Source organism: Bos javanicus, chromosome 4 (assembly GCF_032452875.1).
Source record: "Bos javanicus breed banteng chromosome 4, ARS-OSU_banteng_1.0, whole genome shotgun sequence".
Taxonomy (NCBI): Eukaryota; Metazoa; Chordata; class Mammalia; order Artiodactyla; family Bovidae; genus Bos; species Bos javanicus.
Genome location: NC_083871.1, coordinates 98,302,821 through 98,321,308, shown reverse-complemented (window position 1 = coordinate 98,321,308; position 18,488 = coordinate 98,302,821). Strand labels below are relative to the sequence as shown.

Genomic DNA, 18,488 nt, shown 5'->3' with positions numbered 1-18,488 from the left:
CCCATGGACGGAGGAGCCTGGTAGGCTGTAGTCCATGGGGTCGCTAGAGTCGGACAAGACTAAGCGACTTCACTTTCACTTTTCACTTTCATGCATTGGAGAAGGCAATGGCAACCCACTCCAGTGTTCTTGCCTGGAGAATCCCAGGGACGGGGAAGCCTGGTGGGCTGTCGTCTATGGGGTCGCACAGAGTCGGACACGATTGAAGCGACTTAGCAGCAGCAACAGCAGACAAGATACAGAAACCAAGGTTTCTAATTCAGGTGATGAAATGGAGAAGTGAAGGGGTAACAGGTGTTGGGTTTTTGTATTTATAACATGGAGATTCTTCTCTACATATAGTGCTTGGGGAGAAAGGTCTGTGAGGATAGGCATAGACTGCATGCTTTGATGGGAGAACATGTTCATTAGAATATTAAGCCAATGAGACCAGGATGATGGATTGACTGGTAGGTGCCAGTTAGTTGCATCCAACCGAGTCTGCCCCAGCCAGCTACCTCATCAGTATGTTAAGACAAAAACTCGACAAGGTTGAATGGACAGTTCAAGCAAGCCATTATTCCTGCTGGGGGCTTAAGATGCAAAACCTGGTATTCAGCCAACAGTTGGCAGAGTTACTCAAACACTGACTCCTTTCTTACCTTTCAGTCCTAGTCAAGGACCCTCCCATGCTTTTCAATAGTGTTTGGGAAATTTCTCTACTTTGCCAAGACAAAAGACTGTATCTTTTAGGAATGAAGGGCCAGAAAGGAAAATAGTCTGGGCAGAGAGACCAAAAAATCTGGGGGTTATTTGCAAAGTATGAGCATATGGAAATCAACAGGTCCCAAGGGCAAAAATTCAAGGGTGTGTTTACTAAACCCTTAGATTATTTATGAAAGACAGAGGGGAAAAAAAAAAACAAAACACTAAATCAGCCAAAGCTACAAACTGGGCTACCTGAGATTCCAGGACACATGACTCAGAATGGATGTCAATTAGAAAAATAATTGATGAAATCAGAAGGAGGTAATGGAAATGTGTACAATATCCAGCAGGGTTTAATTAAAGATCCAAATATTCTGACAAATGTGATGGATAGCTTTGGATAGCAGTATGAATTTGGTGGATGTAAAGACCACTGTGGCTGATATATATTTGGATGTCAGTAAAGGCAAAGGCACCCCACTCCAGTACTCTTGCCTGGAAAATCCCATGGATGGAGGAGCCTGGTAGGCTGCAGTCCATGGGGTCCCTAAGAGTCAGACACGACTGAGTGACTTCCCTTTCACTTTCCACTTTCATGCGTTGGAGAAGGAAATGGCAACCCACTCCAGTGTTCTTGCCTGGAGAATCCCAGGGACGGGGGAGCCTGGTGGGTTGCCATCTATGGGGTCGCACAGAGTCGGACACGACTGAAGCAAGTTAGCAGTAGCAGTAGCAAGCCATTTTATACAGTGCCTCTCAAAAAATACAACTAGCAAAATGAATTTATTCTGAATGGCTATCCCGATAGGACACAGACTGAAAAATAAACAAAGGATAATGACGAAGGCAAATCAAATTCAGAAGTGAAAGCATCTGCTGAATGCTAAGGACACTTCCTTCTAACCGGTCTCACCTAACACTTTAATTAATGGGCAAGAACATATAAAAGCAGTGTGGAAAAGGTCAAGCGCTACCAAATGGGGAAAGGCTGGCAACAGCAACAAAGTAATAGAAATATGGAAAGGAAGCCAGAGAATTTAGAATTATGAGTAGCAAATAATGGAATGAGATTTTTTTTTTTTTTTTAAGTAAAACCCAGGCGAATCTGTCTAGAAGAAATTCTAATCTCCTATAGTGGGGATTCCCAGGTGGCACAGTGGTTAAAAAAAAAAAATCCACCTGCCATTGGAGATGCTGGGTTTGATCTCTGGATCAGGAAGATCCCCTGGAGGAGGAAATGGCAATCCACTCCAGTATTCTTGCCTGGAGAATCCCATGGACAGAGGAGCCTGGCGGGCTAAACTCCATGGGGTCTCGAAGAGTTGGACACAACTTAGCTACTGAACAACAACAACACATTCAATAGTTGGGAGAAATTTTAGAACAGCACTAGTTTAAAAAAAAAAAAAATGGTCCATGAGGGTGTGTTGGGTTAAGGACACTAAATCAGGGCATTTTTTTTCTTTAACTTACTATTAAAAAAGTGCCAGTTATAGGACAAGAAGATGATGATAACCCATCTTCACCGAACTTCATAGTTTTATACTGCTTTAGGCTACAAGCCAATTGAAATAAAATAAAAAAAGAGCATCAAATGGCATTAAAGGGGCAGAAGGCTAGAGGAAAATAGAAGATTCGAAGAAATTTAGTCCAATTTTTGCTCAAATGTCAGCTTATCAATAAGTGAGGTTTCCCCTGCCCACCTTAACCTAAATGATACCTGCCCCATCCTCATTAAGCTTTATCCTTTTACTGAGCTTGTTTTCCTTTTAGCTTTCATCCTCATCAAAAATATGTATCTTTTCCAAGATATATTTTAATATGTGTTATATATTTTAAAAATATGTGTGTGCGCATACACACAATTAGACACAGCATAACACAGTGGTTAAGATCATGGACTCAGGAGTCAGGAACCTGGGTTCAAATCTCAATTCTGCCTCTTTTTCTTGGGCAATTTATGACTCTCCGGGCCTTACTTTCTTCATCTGAGAAAGGCAAAAGTAAATGAGGTTGTTACAGGGATCAAATGATGAAGAACAGTGGCTGGAACAGAGTTGTGTAAGTATGGATTACATAAATGTCTGTCTCCCATCCTCAAATGCAGGCTGTACGAAAGCAGGGTTGAATTCTGTACCATTTGTTGTTACCCCTCGGGGCTGAGTACAGGGCATCTAACGAGTGGTGAATAAAGGAAAAGGAAAGAATGAAGGAGAGAGCCAACAGTCGGTAAACTTCATTAAGTGACAGAACACAAGATAAAAGAACAGTTGATGACTCTTTGACCCCCGCTGGCGGGTGGGGGAAGCATGAATAAGACAGGTGGCTCTGTGTAACAGGGTAAAGGGTATTCTAATATAATTCTAGGGTGGTGATGTGGATGTCCGGGATAAATGGCTGCAAATGAAAAAGGGGAGGGCACGGAGGGAAGATGTCTGTTTCAGGATAGTGATGTGCAATCCTCTCAACTTTTCTTTCATTCTTTGGCAGAATTAGACATCAATCTCATATATTTACTTAATCTGTTTGACCTCAGCAACTTCTTAGCCTGTTCGAACTTCAGTTTCTTCATTTATGCAATGAGGTAGGATAATATAGCGTCTCACGGGAGATTTGAGGATTAACTCAAATGACATGGTAGGACACCCACGATGTAAAAATGGTAACGAAACACACACACACACACAAGTAGAAACCACAGCTAACTTTTACTGTACTGGCCACACATATATTATCTCTTTGGATCCTACTTTTTCATAATTGTGTAAGGCATCATACCTTCCACACTGAAATGAGTTCTTACTAATTGTTCCCCTTTCAACTCTAGGCTCAAAAGATGGGTTTCTTTTCTAGCCTTCCCTGCTCCTTTCCTTCTAAGGTTGGTTTTATGCCTTTAATCCCCATCCCTCCCAATGCCTTTAGGATCCTGCTGGGGTTTTGTTTTGCTGTTTTGTTTTTAACTCTTGTATCTACTATCTATCCCTTTCACGGGTTCTTTCACGTCTGCTTCAAGCATCCTTGTTTCTCCTGTTTTGAAAAAACAAACCAAACAATAAACCCCAAGCCCTTCACGCAATCCTGCGTCCACTCTGTGTCTCATTATGTCTCTTTTCTCCCTTTTATTGTCAAATTTCTCAAAAAAAAAAAAAAAATCATTTGTATTCACTATGCTTCAAAGGCCTCCATTTTGTTTGAAACGAAAAGGTCATTGATGACATCCTAGTGGACAAACACAGTGGTCTTTCCCCTCGACAGTGTCCATCTTTGAGCCACATCGTCAAGCTCTTCTCCCAGCAGCCCGAGTCCCTTCTTTCCTTTATCGGCTCCTATTCCGTGCCCACCGCAGGCCTTCCTCCCAGTCAGGCACTTGCCCTTTGCTCTTTCTCTGCTTGCAAAAGTCTTATCTGTACATAATACAGTCTCTCTTCATGATCTGGTCTTTGAAATAGATCAGAACTGCATTTTCAGACATGATGACAACTGGGTTTTAGAAAGACCTCTCAAGGTGGTTCTGCAGGTGGAGGACAGATGGTTTGAGAAGCCAGAGAATCTTCAGGCTATAGGACTACCCAGCTTCTCCTCGCTTTGCTCAGATCTCCTCTACTTGGCCATATCCATCTTCTAGGTTTCCTCATAACTCTTGTCCCCAAGCTTGTAATGGAATAAAATCAACCTCAAAGAGAGAGAAGGGCACCAATACCTTGATAGAAAAGCCAGGAAAATTTAGGCCCTCACCTCTAGCAGCTTTTTGTTCAGGTCACCATTGGAATCAACTATTACGGTTACCCACTATGGACTGGGATGAGGTGGAGAGGAAAGGGAAGGCTGGCAGTAAGAACAGGAGAAAGCTGGAGGGATACCTTTCACCAGAAGCTACTGTGAAAGGAAATATTTCCTGCCATACTGGTAAACAAGGATGTCACAGCCATGGAGGTGGGGGGCATTCGAGGAAGCACAAAAGGCAGGCGTCCCACATCTGCCACTCCCTGTGTGGATGAGGAATTAAGGATGTGAATAATCAAGAAGCAGGATTTGGCCCCATAACTGAGATGCATATGAAAGGAATGAATTCAGTGAGCCTACATGCTTACACTTCCCATACATAGACCAGCACTAAATTCCTTAAATTGAGATATCTGGTTTTCCTTAATGAACAATAATCTTTGGATATTCAGATTACCTGCTCTTTGAGGAAAAATGATGTAGCCTGACTCCTCCCTCAGCCTCCTTAGAAACAGTTTTCTCAGGGGTACCTGAGATGCTATCTCCTGGACTCGAAGTCCTAATAATCCCCAGAGAATAAACATAACTCTCAACTTTTAGGTTGGGCATATATATATCTTTAGTTGACACTGCTTTCTACTTTCTATATATATTTAGTTGACATCACTGGCCTGGTTGAAGGAGCTCAATGTGAGGGAGGGAAGATTTAAGATGCTCACAATTACATATAAAATTATAAATTAGAAGGATAGTCACTATCTTGTTTAATATCTTGATAACCACATACAACAGGCTTAATAACCTCAGTTTGGCAGGTAAATAGAGGCCCTGAGAGAAGGTCAGTCTTCTCGAGACTGACACTGGATTCAGACCCTGGCCCTTGGATGCTCTACACTGGCTCTGGGAGTGGCGTGTTACATGGCGAGGGCTGGCACCAGGTTCTTAGAACTGGGGTGTGAGTTCCCAGAGGATGCCTGAGGGAAATGAGACATAACAGGATAAAATTAACCACAGGAAAATTAATTGTTAGAGTTAGCAGAGAAAATCAGGCATTGAGGGATGGAATAGCAATTTTTTTAAACTGACCCTTTCCATATAAAAAGACTAACAGTGAGACTTCTCAACGGTGCCTTTCTCCTAAGTCTGTATAAAGAGAAAAGGGCCTTTGATGGGGAATTTATATATAGCATTTGCATTCTTTTTTTAGGAAGAGAAAGTATCAGGTTTGAGAAACCTCCCAGAAAGGGCGACGTTATGAGAGAAAGGTCTTTGAGTACGCTTAATACCTCTATTTAAATGCTAATGCTAACCTATAACTCTGGACCACACAGAAACTAAAGTTTCCAAAGAGCAGAAAGTGAATTTAAAAGGAAAACTTAATTTCTGGAATAAAAGACCTTATTTTTCTTATTTCTGCAGAGAGGCTAACAAACAGAATTTCATGAGAGGAATACATTTTTGCTCAGAGTAAAAACCAGACGGTGACACAGCAGGGGAGTTTGAAGGCAGAGTAGAGGCTGCCTTCATTGCAAGTAGGAGTCACTCCTCAAAAGACTTGCCTTTGGAGGTCAACGTTGGTCACAAATTGTACCTGCCTGGAAGGGAATGCTTTTTCCCCCTCCGCTGTAATGGTCCGCGCTAAGGGAGCGCTAGTGTTTGGAAGGAAAGCTGCCTGGGGTCAGGAGCACGCAGTGCGCAGTCAGGGGCTCTGGGAAGACTGGGTGTTGCTTTACTTCCTTGGAACCAGCGGTAATGAACGCAGTGACCGAGGCCCCTGAGTGCTAGGGAAACGTCCATCCTGAAATCAGAGCTCGTGGAGGCTGGGACACCCACTTGTGCAGGTAATCAAATTCAGAAAAATCAAACCAAACGAAATTCGGAAATATCTGTGCTGGGGGTAATGACTAGGAAGGGGACACAGGAAGTTTCTGGGCTGATTCTGATATTCTCTGTTTTTATCTGGGTGACGGTTATCTTTAGTTGAGTGTACTCACTTTGAAAAAAGTAATCAAGCTGTGAGGACTTCCCTGGTGGTCTAGTGGCTAAGACTCCAAGCACCCACTGAATGCAGGGAGCCTGGATACCATCTCTGGTCAGGGAACTAGATGCCACACACCCCAACTAAAAGATTCCATGTGCCACAGCTAAGACCCAAGGCAGCCAAGCAAGCAAATAAATAAAAGTAAATATGAAAAAAGTAATCAAGCTGTATAGTTACGATTTGTACAGTTTACAGTACGTATATTATACTCCAATAAAAACATATTACCTTCCTTTTCCCACTTCCCTTCCTACTCTGAAGAAAAAAGAAAGAGAGAGCAGGCAACAGACTAAGTGTTGGGGTGGGTACCTGGATTTTTTAATTCAGTCTCATACCCTAACATTAAGACAACTTAATGAACCTTGAAAACATACTAAGTAAAAGGAGCTCATCACAGATCATGTGCTATTATTTACATGCTATAACCAGAACAGGCAAATTCATAGCGACAAAGTAGATGAGTGGTTGTCAGGGGTGGGGTGGAGGGATGAGGAGTGACTGCTAGTGGCTAGTGGGTTTCTTTTGGGGGGGTAATAAAAAACGCTCTAAAAATAGCTAGGGATGATGGCCATGCAACTCTACGACTACACAAAGAAAAGCGAACTGCACACTTTAAAAGGGTTAATGTTTATGGTATGTAAATTATATCTCAATAAAGCTGTTATAAAAATGCTAATTTTATGAACTAGAACTCCATCTTAACCATACAGAAGACGTATACCCACAGCCAATACTTTTGTGAAGACTGATCCATTAATCCAGACATTTGCTGCAGTTCCATGTTCTTCTGTGACATTTGCAGAAAAGATTCTGTAAGCTGACAGATACAGAAATATTTTCACCAGCTCACATTTTCACTGAGTGTCCTGAATGAACTAAAGCCATTTCTCAGGGTTCTACATTTTTGTAGGTTCTGTGACTTTTCCAGCATCTTTGCACCAAATGCCTTTGAACTCCCTCCATCCTTACACTCTATTCTCAGGAAAAATTTATGACAACTCATGAAGAATAACCTCCACTAGGAAAACAGGATAAGACTGGGAATAATTCTAGGTATATGATTACAGAGTAACAGAAATATAATTGAGTTGAAGACCCACTAATGTTTATACTGATTTTTTATTAAGGGGAACAATGACCATTTACTACTATTTAACACTTGGTGTGCATGCTTAGTCATGTCTGACTCTGTGACCCCATAGATGTTAGCCTGCCAGGCTCCTCTATCCATGGAATTTTCCAGGCAAGAATACTGGAGTGGGCTGCCATTTCCTACATCAGGGGATCTTCTTGACCAAGGGATCGAACCTGCATCTCTCATGTCTCTAACACTGGCAGGTGGATTCTTGACCACTGGCACTGCTAAATGCTTTAAAGTTCACCTGATTTCATCCTCACAATTGAGCATCACAAAGGCTAAATACCTAAGGTTGGCAGGCTGGTTAACAATAGCCAGATCCCTAGCCTACCTCCCCCAGATCATTCCAGAAAAACTCTGATTTGGGCCATGAGAAAACAATTCTCACCCCGAGTCAAGTCCGGGGAGACAAAAGTGTTTACTCATAATCAAGAGACTTATCATGATCATATATATGACAGCACTGTAAAGGGCTAATGCAAATATACATATGTGGCAAGACAACATGAATATTATTTCAAATTGGGTATCAGATGGGGGAAAAACAAGAAGCTGAGGTGTAGTCACAGAATCTGACTGCTCTATGAAATAAAATTCATATTTTATGGAAAGACAGGAAGAATTTTAACATAAAAATTCTCTACCTTTTGGTTTCCTTTATCTCCTTCACTGTGCATTATATATCTGTATTATGCATCAACCAGATCGCGGCCATCAGACAGGATGATGGCCACAAAGAGCAACATTCTTGTAGCATCAAGACAATCCATTAAAAGATAACATTCCTTCTTGAGCTTGTACAGGGTCACACAACCCACTATGATGACACTTAAATTTGGGTTATGTAAACTTCAATAGTACATTACTTGATGTATAGCCCTCTGTTTCAAGAAACCTTACATGACTGTACCTTGACTTCTAATGGGTGGAACAGTTCTTAGAGCTTTCTGAGATGCTCTTTGCCAATTATAATCCTTAAATTTGGCTTAAATAAAAACTTCTCTTTCTTAGATCTACAGATTCATTTTTCATCTACAGCTCAAAGTGTGACTGTTGTACTAAGTTATGCTAAATTAAAATGAAAGTTGAGACTTCTCACAATCATCTGCTCTTTCACACAGCTGACCTTCAGGTCTTTATTCCTGGTAGCTAGTGATTCTTTAAGGTTGAACTGAGACTGTAACTACAGGAAAGTTTAGTGTGGGATGGGTATAGATTTTACAGAAAAATATGCTTATCCTTGGTGAGAAAAGTTATTTTAAAAAACAGCAAAAATAACCTGGGCTCCTGAACCCAGTTTTCCACAAATACTGAAGAAGAATGTAGTAGGAAAGAGTGAGAGAGCTTATTCCATTTCCTCATACCTGCTACCTTCAGAATTAGCATCTCATAATTTCCAGGGCTTTCAAAAGTCTAATGAACTTCCACAGTGCTTCATATATAGTCTAGTGGAGCTCTGCTGGCAAGCAGGATGGGGCTTATGACAGTTCTCCTATGGCCCCAAAGAAATGCTGCTCTTGAGACCTGGGATCAGGCAATGGGAAGAAATTGGTAGAGGGGAATCAAATCAAGTCCCCCTAAAATGGAAACAGTGATAGACTTTATTTCCTTGGGCTCCAAAATCACTGTGGATGGTAACTGCAGCCATGAAATTAAAAGACGCTTGCTCCTTGGAAGAAAAGCTATGGCAAAGTTAGCATATTAAAAAGCAGAGATATCATCTCGTTGCCAACAAAGGTCCATGTAGTCAAAGATAGGGTTTTTCTTGTAATCATGTATGGATGTGAGAGTTGGACCATAAATAAAGCTGAACACCAAAGAACTGATGCTTTTGAACTGTGGTGCTAGAGGTCTCTTGAGAGTCCCTTGGACAGCAAGGAGATCAAATCAATCAGTCCTAAAGGAAATCAGTACTGAATATTCATTGGAAGGACTGACGCTGAAGCTGAAGTTCCGATATTGTGGCCACCTGATACGATAAGCCAACTCACTGGAAAAGACCCTGATGCTGGGAAAGATTGAGGGCAGAAGGAGAAGGGGGTGACAAAGGACGAGATGGTTGGCATCATCAACTCAATGGACACGAGTTTGAGCAAACTCCTGGAGATAGTGAAGGACAGTGAAGCCTGGTGCACTGCAGTCCATGGCGTGGCAAAGAGTTAGACATGACCTAGTGACCGAACAACAACAACAAATCTGTAGCTTCTTCGTGTACTTTAGTTCATGTACCTATTATAGTTCAAAATCAAAGAATGTCACACTCTAAGGTCATGCTGCGAGACGCTGCACATTCCTTCTGGGCAAGGAAGGAACTGCTGTGCCTGGAGCTGCCTGGAAGTTCCCAAGCAGGTAGCTGGGGGTGTCCCTCCTACTCAAGGCTTATACTTCTGTTGAGAATCTGCTTTACTGGCAAACATTTCTAATGTTTTGTAAGAGAAACATTTCAAGTGTGGTGGTGAAACAAACATTGGTAAATGTTCCTGCAAATGTTTTCTCAGACTAGGGGGTGCAAATGTTTATAAACCATTTGGGCAAGAAAACTGAAGTGACGTGTTTCAGAAGTAGTTGCTTGGGGAAAAAAAAAATCCCAGTGCTACCAAGTGCTGCGAGGATGTCACTAAGAAGATGCCCATGTGTTCTTGTATACTCTGCGTGATGGTGCAGGCTGAGCTCAGAAGCACCCACTCCAATTCTGGCCCTGCCTCTAGTTCAGCCCTGCCTCTAGTTCAATCAGTGACAATGATCGTACCACTCCATCCCGCTGTACCTCAGTTTCTGTATCTGGAAAAGTAAATGGGATTAAAATGAGAATGAATGACACTTAAAAACCATTTGGACCCATGAGGCAGACTGAAGTAGGCAGGAGGGGCATCATTATTAATATTATTTCCATTTTCCAGGAAAAGAAACTTAGAGAGATTAGGCTTAGGTCATCAACAGCAGAGCTTTCAATCTGTTCTCCCAAGCCCAAGGCCTGGAACTTTTCAATTACACCACAGAGACTCAACAGTTTTTCTGGCTGGCTGGCTTCCTGGGTGCCTGTGTACTGAACAACAATGTGCCTGGTCAGAGATGGCCTACATTTGCTATTTGTCCTTTCTCTTTCTTTTTTTTTTAACCACGCATTGTGTCACTCAATCTGCACTGAAAAAAAACAAAAAAAACCAAAACTGTGCTTTTTGACAAGAGCACTAAGCACCCTGGGAGTATAGTAGATGCAGCTTTATTTCAGTGCATAATCAATAGAAAGTAATAGTGGCTTCATTGTAATAAAAGGCTTTATTGTGCTTTGTAATGAAGACACAAAGCACTTAGTTGAAATCAGTCTTTTAAATAATCTGCTTTATATTCTATAGTGGAGTCGCAGATACAAGGGAATTCAAAGTGATTTCTACAAAATGATTGACTCAAAGAAGCCACACTCAGAATCTCAGGCTTGCCCAGGTACTCTCTCTCGGGTCAGGGTTTCTTATCTTCTCCCTTTTCCTACTGTGTTTATGGCCTGCATGCTCTGATCTTTCCGTGTTTATCCAGCTTGTTAGGACTGGGAGCTTTCCCCATAAAAACCATTACATACTATATGATCTCAATCAGGATGTAGAAATCCTGTACCACCTACCTCTATACACACATATACACGCACACCAGAGTATAAGGCATTTCGTTCAGTGGGAGGAGAGCATTTTAAAGTCTTTAAACACAGATTATAACTGTTGTTGGACTGCACAAAGATACAGAGTAATTAAAAAGCTCTTCAAAGAATGGAATAAGTCCATTAAATCCAGTTAAATAATTTTTCAGAAACACTGCAAGAAACACTTCTTGCTGTTTCATTTTCTCACAATGAGCTGAAGGAAGAATATCTCATTTTCCAAATGGAACTTTATGGAGTTTTCAATAAGACCCCTCAGCACTTATCTACATCTTTAATTAGTTCTATAATATACTGATGATATCAAGCCTAATTAAATTTATATAGATAAGGAGCAATGAAATTCTAACCAAGTGAGCTGGAAAGCATATATTAAGTAGTAAATTTAATGGATCAAGCTGATAACTATAATTTTATATCAAAAAATTAAATTCAATTTACTTGTTGTATTCAAATTGATTTTGAGTGTGCAAATTATTGGAAAAATCTCGTGATGATATCAGTAAAATTGCTAATCCAGACTGTTTAAATATCAGTTATTAATGTCTGCATTTGCAAATAAGCCACACACATTTGCATTTTTACTGCATATAGTAAAAAATTATCTAAACCTTATGTCATTTTATTAAGAATACTAAGTGATTCTTCTTTTGGCTTCATGCATAAATTAAGGAGGCAAAGAAATGACTACTGGGTCTAAAGAAGAGAGAGTCAGCAATTTAATATATAGCAAGGCAAAGATGAGAGATATATATTTTGCTGACTAAAGCAGTTTATGCTACCCTTTAGGAATAGCAATTACAATGGTTAAATTCTTCCTTATTTGGGATCAACTGGAATAGAACTGTACATAACATCTGATGCCATAATCACAGGGAGAGAAGGGTACATACAAATTTAGTGGTGTTTTCTATCAGTTGGGAGATGGGAAATGCCTTCTTACGTTTATCAGAGGGTAATGGTATACACCAGCTGACTTCATTTCACAGTTCAGTCAAGGAATATACTTGGGAAGCCGTGTTAAATATTCACTTGCCTAGTCAAAGACAAGGCCCAATTACCTGTACCATATAAGCTGATTGATGACAGTACCATTCCTGGTTTCCATGGGTGACTGGTTACCCCTTAGAATCATTAGCATTAAACATGCGTAAGACATACACGAATACTGAAGACATGACAAATATTGTAATTGAGTCTCAGTGACCTCAGAATTTGCTGTGTATTTGTAAAAACTTGTGCAGTGACTACTCTGGTCCAGCCATTATCTGCTTTCCCCCCAAACATACCTTGATTATTCTTAAGATTCCATTGGTTAGAAAGCTATCTTTGAAATAATCAAATATTTACTGAATATCTATTACATGTCATGTACTAGCATTATGGGAGATACAAATAAGATGCCAATATCTGTAGACAATGGAAAAATGAGTGCTAACTGGAGTAGTCAATCGTTTCAGAAAAGGGGTGGGAGTGTGATGCATTTTGAAGAGGAGGAAGTTTAAGAATAAGCTAACATGAAGGACTTCCCTGGTGGTTCAGTGGTTAAGAAGCTGCCTTTCAATGCAGGGGACATGACTTCAATCCCTGGTTGGGGAACTAAGATCCCACATGCCTCGGGGCAAGTAAAACTGTGTGCTGTAGAGAAAGCCGGATGGCTGCAACAGAGACCAAGCGCAGTAAAAAAATAAAAAAATAAACAAAAAGAACAAGAAGAAAAGGAACAACAGACAGAATAAAGTGGAGATTGGACTATACATCACATGTAAGGAGGACTGTGAGATCACTGGGGATGGAAGATTCTGGAACAAATAATGGGAGAAGCTAGTTAAGAAAGGACAGTGATTAGCAGAATTTTTATTCAGGCTTAAAAAGTTTGGCTGGATAGAGTATGTGCAAAAAGTCACTCCAAGTATTGAGCATAAAATTAAGGGGCGCAGTATCACAAAGGCTGACCAAAGGGAAGAGACTAAAAGACAAACATCAGCTTCAGGACCGTCGCTTTATTCCAGATGGAGTGATGGTGGGAATAGCAAAACAGAAATCAAACTGAATGCCATTTAGAGGAAGAGTCAAGGACTCTTACAAGGACGTAAGAGGTTGATATGATAGATGGAAGAGCCATGGAGAGGTGTTAGATCTTCCTGTAATGTAAACTCTAAGGTTAAGGGGTGGGGAACAGAATTAAGATTCAAATTTGGCACATCTTTGAGCCTGCTCTTACAGAGAACCAAAACTAAAGTGAATGAACCAATGATTAATATCTGAAAACTTGAAGGAAGAACCGCGAGAACCAGAAAAGTGTGATGAAAGAGAATTAGGAGTCAATGACTATCCAAATTCTCTCCTGAGTGGAGAATGCTGTCAGGTTTAGGAGTGGGAACTTGCTTTATGAAAGAAGATGAGCTCTTTTCAAATGTAAATGATTCAGTAAAGTGAAAGTCAGTGTATTCTGAGACTCTGTGCCCATGATCATCCATTCTATTGAAATAGCTAAGCAAAGCAGTTTGAGTATATGGGGAGGAGTAGTCAGTTCTAAATGGAGGACCGGGATGGTGGGCAGTGAAGAGGGCACCAACATTGTCAGGCCTGGCAAGATTATATAATTTCATCATTGGCATGATATTCTCTTCTGATCCCTAACTTTCTGTTCCAAGGATCATAGAGGGCTGAAGAGAAAGGATTTAGAATTTCACAGTACCTTTTGAAAACTTGGTGAAATTAGGGATTATCTTGCCAGAGAAGATTAACATCCCATAAACTAGATTTTGCACATAATTTGAGGATGTTTATGGAGCTCCTGAAGCTCCATCATGCGCTTCAAGTTAGGATTATATCATTTATATTCTGAATACCATACTCCCAGACACACACAAACACACACAAATTGTTGTTGTTCATTTGCTAAGTCATGTCCAAATCTTTGCAACCTCATGAACCGTAGCCTACCAGGCTCCTCTGTCCATAGGATTTCCCAGGCAAGAATACTAGAGTAGGTTGCCATTTCTTTCTACAGGGGATCTTCCTGGAACAGGAATTGAACCCGTGTCTCCTGCCTTGGCAGGTGGATATTCTGAGTCCCACAAATATCTATATTGAGAGGCACATCTTTTCTACACAAACATACTCCATACTCATATGCATGTATTATCTATGTATCTGCATGTGGCTGTCTTTCACCCACTTCCATTTCTGAATAATCAGGATCTCTATTCAGACCACAGAGAAGCAAGAGAGTGGGACAATGAAAAGGTAGGTGGATTTTTTTACACTGTGGCAAAGAAAATAAAGGAAGAAACCTCAGTATCACCAGAAGTGGCAACATGAGCTATGGGATTTATTGTAAGGACACACAGATGGATGGGCTTCCCAGGTGGTACTAGTGGTAAGGAATGTGACTGCCAGTACAGGAGATACAAGAGATGCGGGTTTGATCCCTGGGTCAAGAAGATCTCCTGGAGTAGGAAATGGCACTCAACTCTAGTATTCTAGACTGGAAAATTCCATGGGCAGATGAGCCTGGTGGGCTATAGTCCACGGGGCTGCAAAGAGTCAGACACGACTGAGCACACACATATACGGATTATCTTTCCACGTGCACTTGGAGTGCTTTGAGGTTGCTGGGTATGCAAATGTTCATTTATCTTGATTCTCAGGGTCCTGACCTAGAGCCAGTCAAGCTCTAGAAAGATCCTGGTTCAAACATCTTCCTTAAGAGGTCTTACAAAAGCCCCTCGTTATTTTTGCTGGCGACATATACAGGTTGGTGGCATCCTGTGCTATGCCTACTCTGCTTGGTACGGGCCTTGTACTACTGGGGAAGATGAGGTCTGGGGGCTCTGGAGGACAGCAAAGGAACAGAAGGCAAGGACCAGTGAAAGAAACAAAATAGAGATGAAAAGGCAGAGATAGGGAGAGATGCAGAATCAGAATGTTTTGCAACTGGTTTCTCAAAAAAAGGATTAATTTACCCACACAATTTAGCTCAGCACTCTAAGACAACTGAAAAGATTTGGAAGACAAATTAGAAAGGCCAACCACATCTGAAGAGCTGACCACAGGCAGCAGTTACCAAAGAGCAGAAATGCAAATACAAATGCATACAGTATCAACAGAGCCCTTGGGGAAAATACTTTGATGTGGCAGTGCTAGAATTAATAAAGGTGGAAATCTTCTAATGTGTTCACCGGATCTCCATGGGAGAAATCTCAGGCTGCTACATCTCGGGCGGTGCGTTAAAATCCTAAATCAGACGCACGAAAGCTAAGCAGTGCCAGTCCACCTGGTCCAGACGCCTCACAGCTGAGTGAGTCCAGACAGTCCCCATCTGCCAGATATGCTAATTTTACACAATCAATACTGCAACTCCTTAGCCTCATGCTTCTCAGACAGGCCTCAGAGAATGCGATGTCTGTTCCACTGTGGGTGAAGGAGGCCGATGCCGGCACTGGATTTTGTTTTCATCTTGACCTTTTAAAAGCAGGCAGTGGAAAGACAAGTTAACCTATTTCAGTTCCTTGCCGTTCATGGTGCTAGGCGTTTTGAAAAGAACTCCCTAGGTTCAGAATCAGCCGGTTGGTCGTGAGATGCTGTGGATTACTCTTTTATAACTGGAATACTGGAAACAAAAATATGTGCCTTTTCAAGAACTCCTGGGCTACAGATGCGGACTAACAACTTGTAGAAAGTCTTTATTTTGTCACGGCATTTTGTTCAACCAGAGCAACTGCTTTAAGGGCATCCAGAGATGAGACAAGAAAGATAGTATCTCCATTCAGCGCCAACAAAGCCCTCGAGGAGGAATGGGGATAACCTACTTCTTCGTTGTGCCTAAAATATTCACGGCAAAGTGTCTAAAGCCAGGATGCTAAAACTATAGATATGACCATTGTTCTGCCTCGGTGCCCTGGTCTAGGATGTGAAGAGCAAAAAGTCTAACTCCAGGCCCTCTTTGCCATCAACTGATCACAGACACATGTTGTAATTCATTGAGATGATGTTTGAACTTCTTTGAGCTTTTCCGCCAGGGGAAAAACACTCCAGAAATTCAATTATTATTGAATTTATAATCCTATAACATATTTTATCCATCATCTCCTGCTTTTTGATTATCTGAACCCGATTTCTTTTTATAATTCAAAGTGTTTCAGTGAAGAAATCAAGTTGCCCTGGTCTCCTTCTGTGAGGAACCATTCTACTGAAACCCCTTTCAATGGCTCTCCCTAGGATCCAGCTCAGGGCAATGTGGGAGCAGCTTGTGGTCTTTGATTGAGAAAACTTGGTCAGAACCACTGATATCTCCTTCCTTTGGTCTTTATCCTTGCTGCCTTTCATCTCTCCCCTTGTTACTATATTCATGTTTCAAATGAGAATTAAATTCCACTGCCGTGCCCCCTAATTTGACTCACTTTTCAATAATGTCAACCAACTATCAAACAAAAAAACGGGGAAACCAGGCACTGGGTGTCCTTTTGCGTGTTACACTAAGAAGAAATAGAATTAACAATTGCCCACATCCTCTTTATGTTTATACTAGGTACTTCTATTGGCAGTTCAATCATCCTAAAATGTAAGCAGATCATTTCTATTTAGAGATAGGACAACTAAGGTCTCCAAAGATCAAGAAATGACTGGTGGTTATACAGCTACTAGTGAGTGGTGGGATTGGGATTCAAGCCTGGGTTTGCACTTTGGTTCCACTTTACCAAGGTACAAACCACGAGGTTTTGAGAGGAGACATAGGAGCCTTCTCTTTATAGAATCTACACAATATGGAAAAGCTAAGGACTATCTAAATAGAGGAAGGATCTTACAGGATCTATGAATTATATAAAGCTGTTTAATAAAGAAAAAAACAGTCAGCAGTTCTGAGGATTCAGATTTGATGCATCAACCAGAAAGAAGGAACCTATATTTCTATATCTCAAAATAGGATTACCAAAGAAGGAAACTAGATTGTCACTTTGGTCTTTTTTTCTGAATTATGCCTGTAATTAAACTGAGCACAGGGATGACAAAGACCACTTTTCTTTAATAGGTCCATTGGTGGGAATGAACACTTAACAAGAGAAAGACGAGATTAACAGTTGCCCTGTTCAAGTCTTAGGTTCATGCTGAGATACAAATTGCCATTTCCAGGGACATCCTGCCAAGTCAAGTCGCCTGAGGAGTGGCTGCAGGAAGGCAGCTTTCCATTTTTTGTTGCCACTGACTGGTTTAGGGAAGGGTGTGTGATACAGCTGGGGCCAATGAGACATAAGAGGAAGTCTGCTGAGGGACTCCTGGAAATGCTTCCTTCTTGACAAATCTAAAGCACAGGAAGGAAAATACTCTTTTGCTACGGGATACTTCTATGATGCTTAGAAATGCAGGAACCAGCCTAGGGCCACTGAGGGGGCTGTGGATGATGAAGCCAACACACTGTGAGGAAGGAGGAGCAAAGAGATGGCAAGAACACGGGTTCACTACATCAATGGGCTGCTGAATTAGCCGACCCTCAAGCCACCCTATCTTGGTCCTTCTTGTGACAGGAGATCAAACGTTTCTTAAAATAAACATTTTAAGTGACTTAAGTCAGGGTTTTCTGCTACATGCAGTCAAAAGTATCCTAATAAGCCTCTTGATGTGAAAGATACAGATATAGCTCACCTATAATCCTTCTCTCCTCTTCCTATATTTTATTTTAGTGTGAAAATGCTATTCTTAGTAATTTAAACATAAACTACCTCAACCATTATTTTTACCTCTACTAGTCTCCTGCCTGTCCCCACTTTCTGAGATGAAGCTATGACCTTTTCTTAAGATTTAACTGTCTAATATTTTTTAAATGGTTCTATCAGTTTCTTTATTATTTTTTTTAATTTGTGGCTACACCACGAGAAATGTGGGATCTCACTCATTCCCTGATCAGGGATGGAACCTGCGCCCCCAAGCACTGAAGTGTGGATTCTTTAATAACTGGACTGCCAGGGAAGTCCCTAATGAGCCTTTTTAAAACCTTCCTCCCTCTACTATGCCTGGACCACCTCTCGCTCTGCCCCCCTCTTCCAGTCTCTCGCAGCTGCATTTTACCTTTGGCCTGTACTGTGCTGCAAACACAATCAAGTCTTTCATGCTCTGTGTTATTCATGCAAAACTATCAGAAGCACTTACACTACTGTGTGTTCTCAGTACTCTTCTGTGAGTGGCCTGGTGCAGTTAGGTAAAATATTTCCTGCTCCGTCAGTCAGTTACAGCCTTAGGGCCTC

General features: G+C 41.2%; 1 protein-coding gene across 2 annotated transcripts in view; it reads right to left on the bottom strand.

The window, feature by feature from the left end:
- Positions 1-18,488, bottom strand: part of EXOC4 (exocyst complex component 4) — an 800,870-nt gene that overhangs the window by 11,174 nt on the left and 771,208 nt on the right. The window lies entirely within an intron of this gene.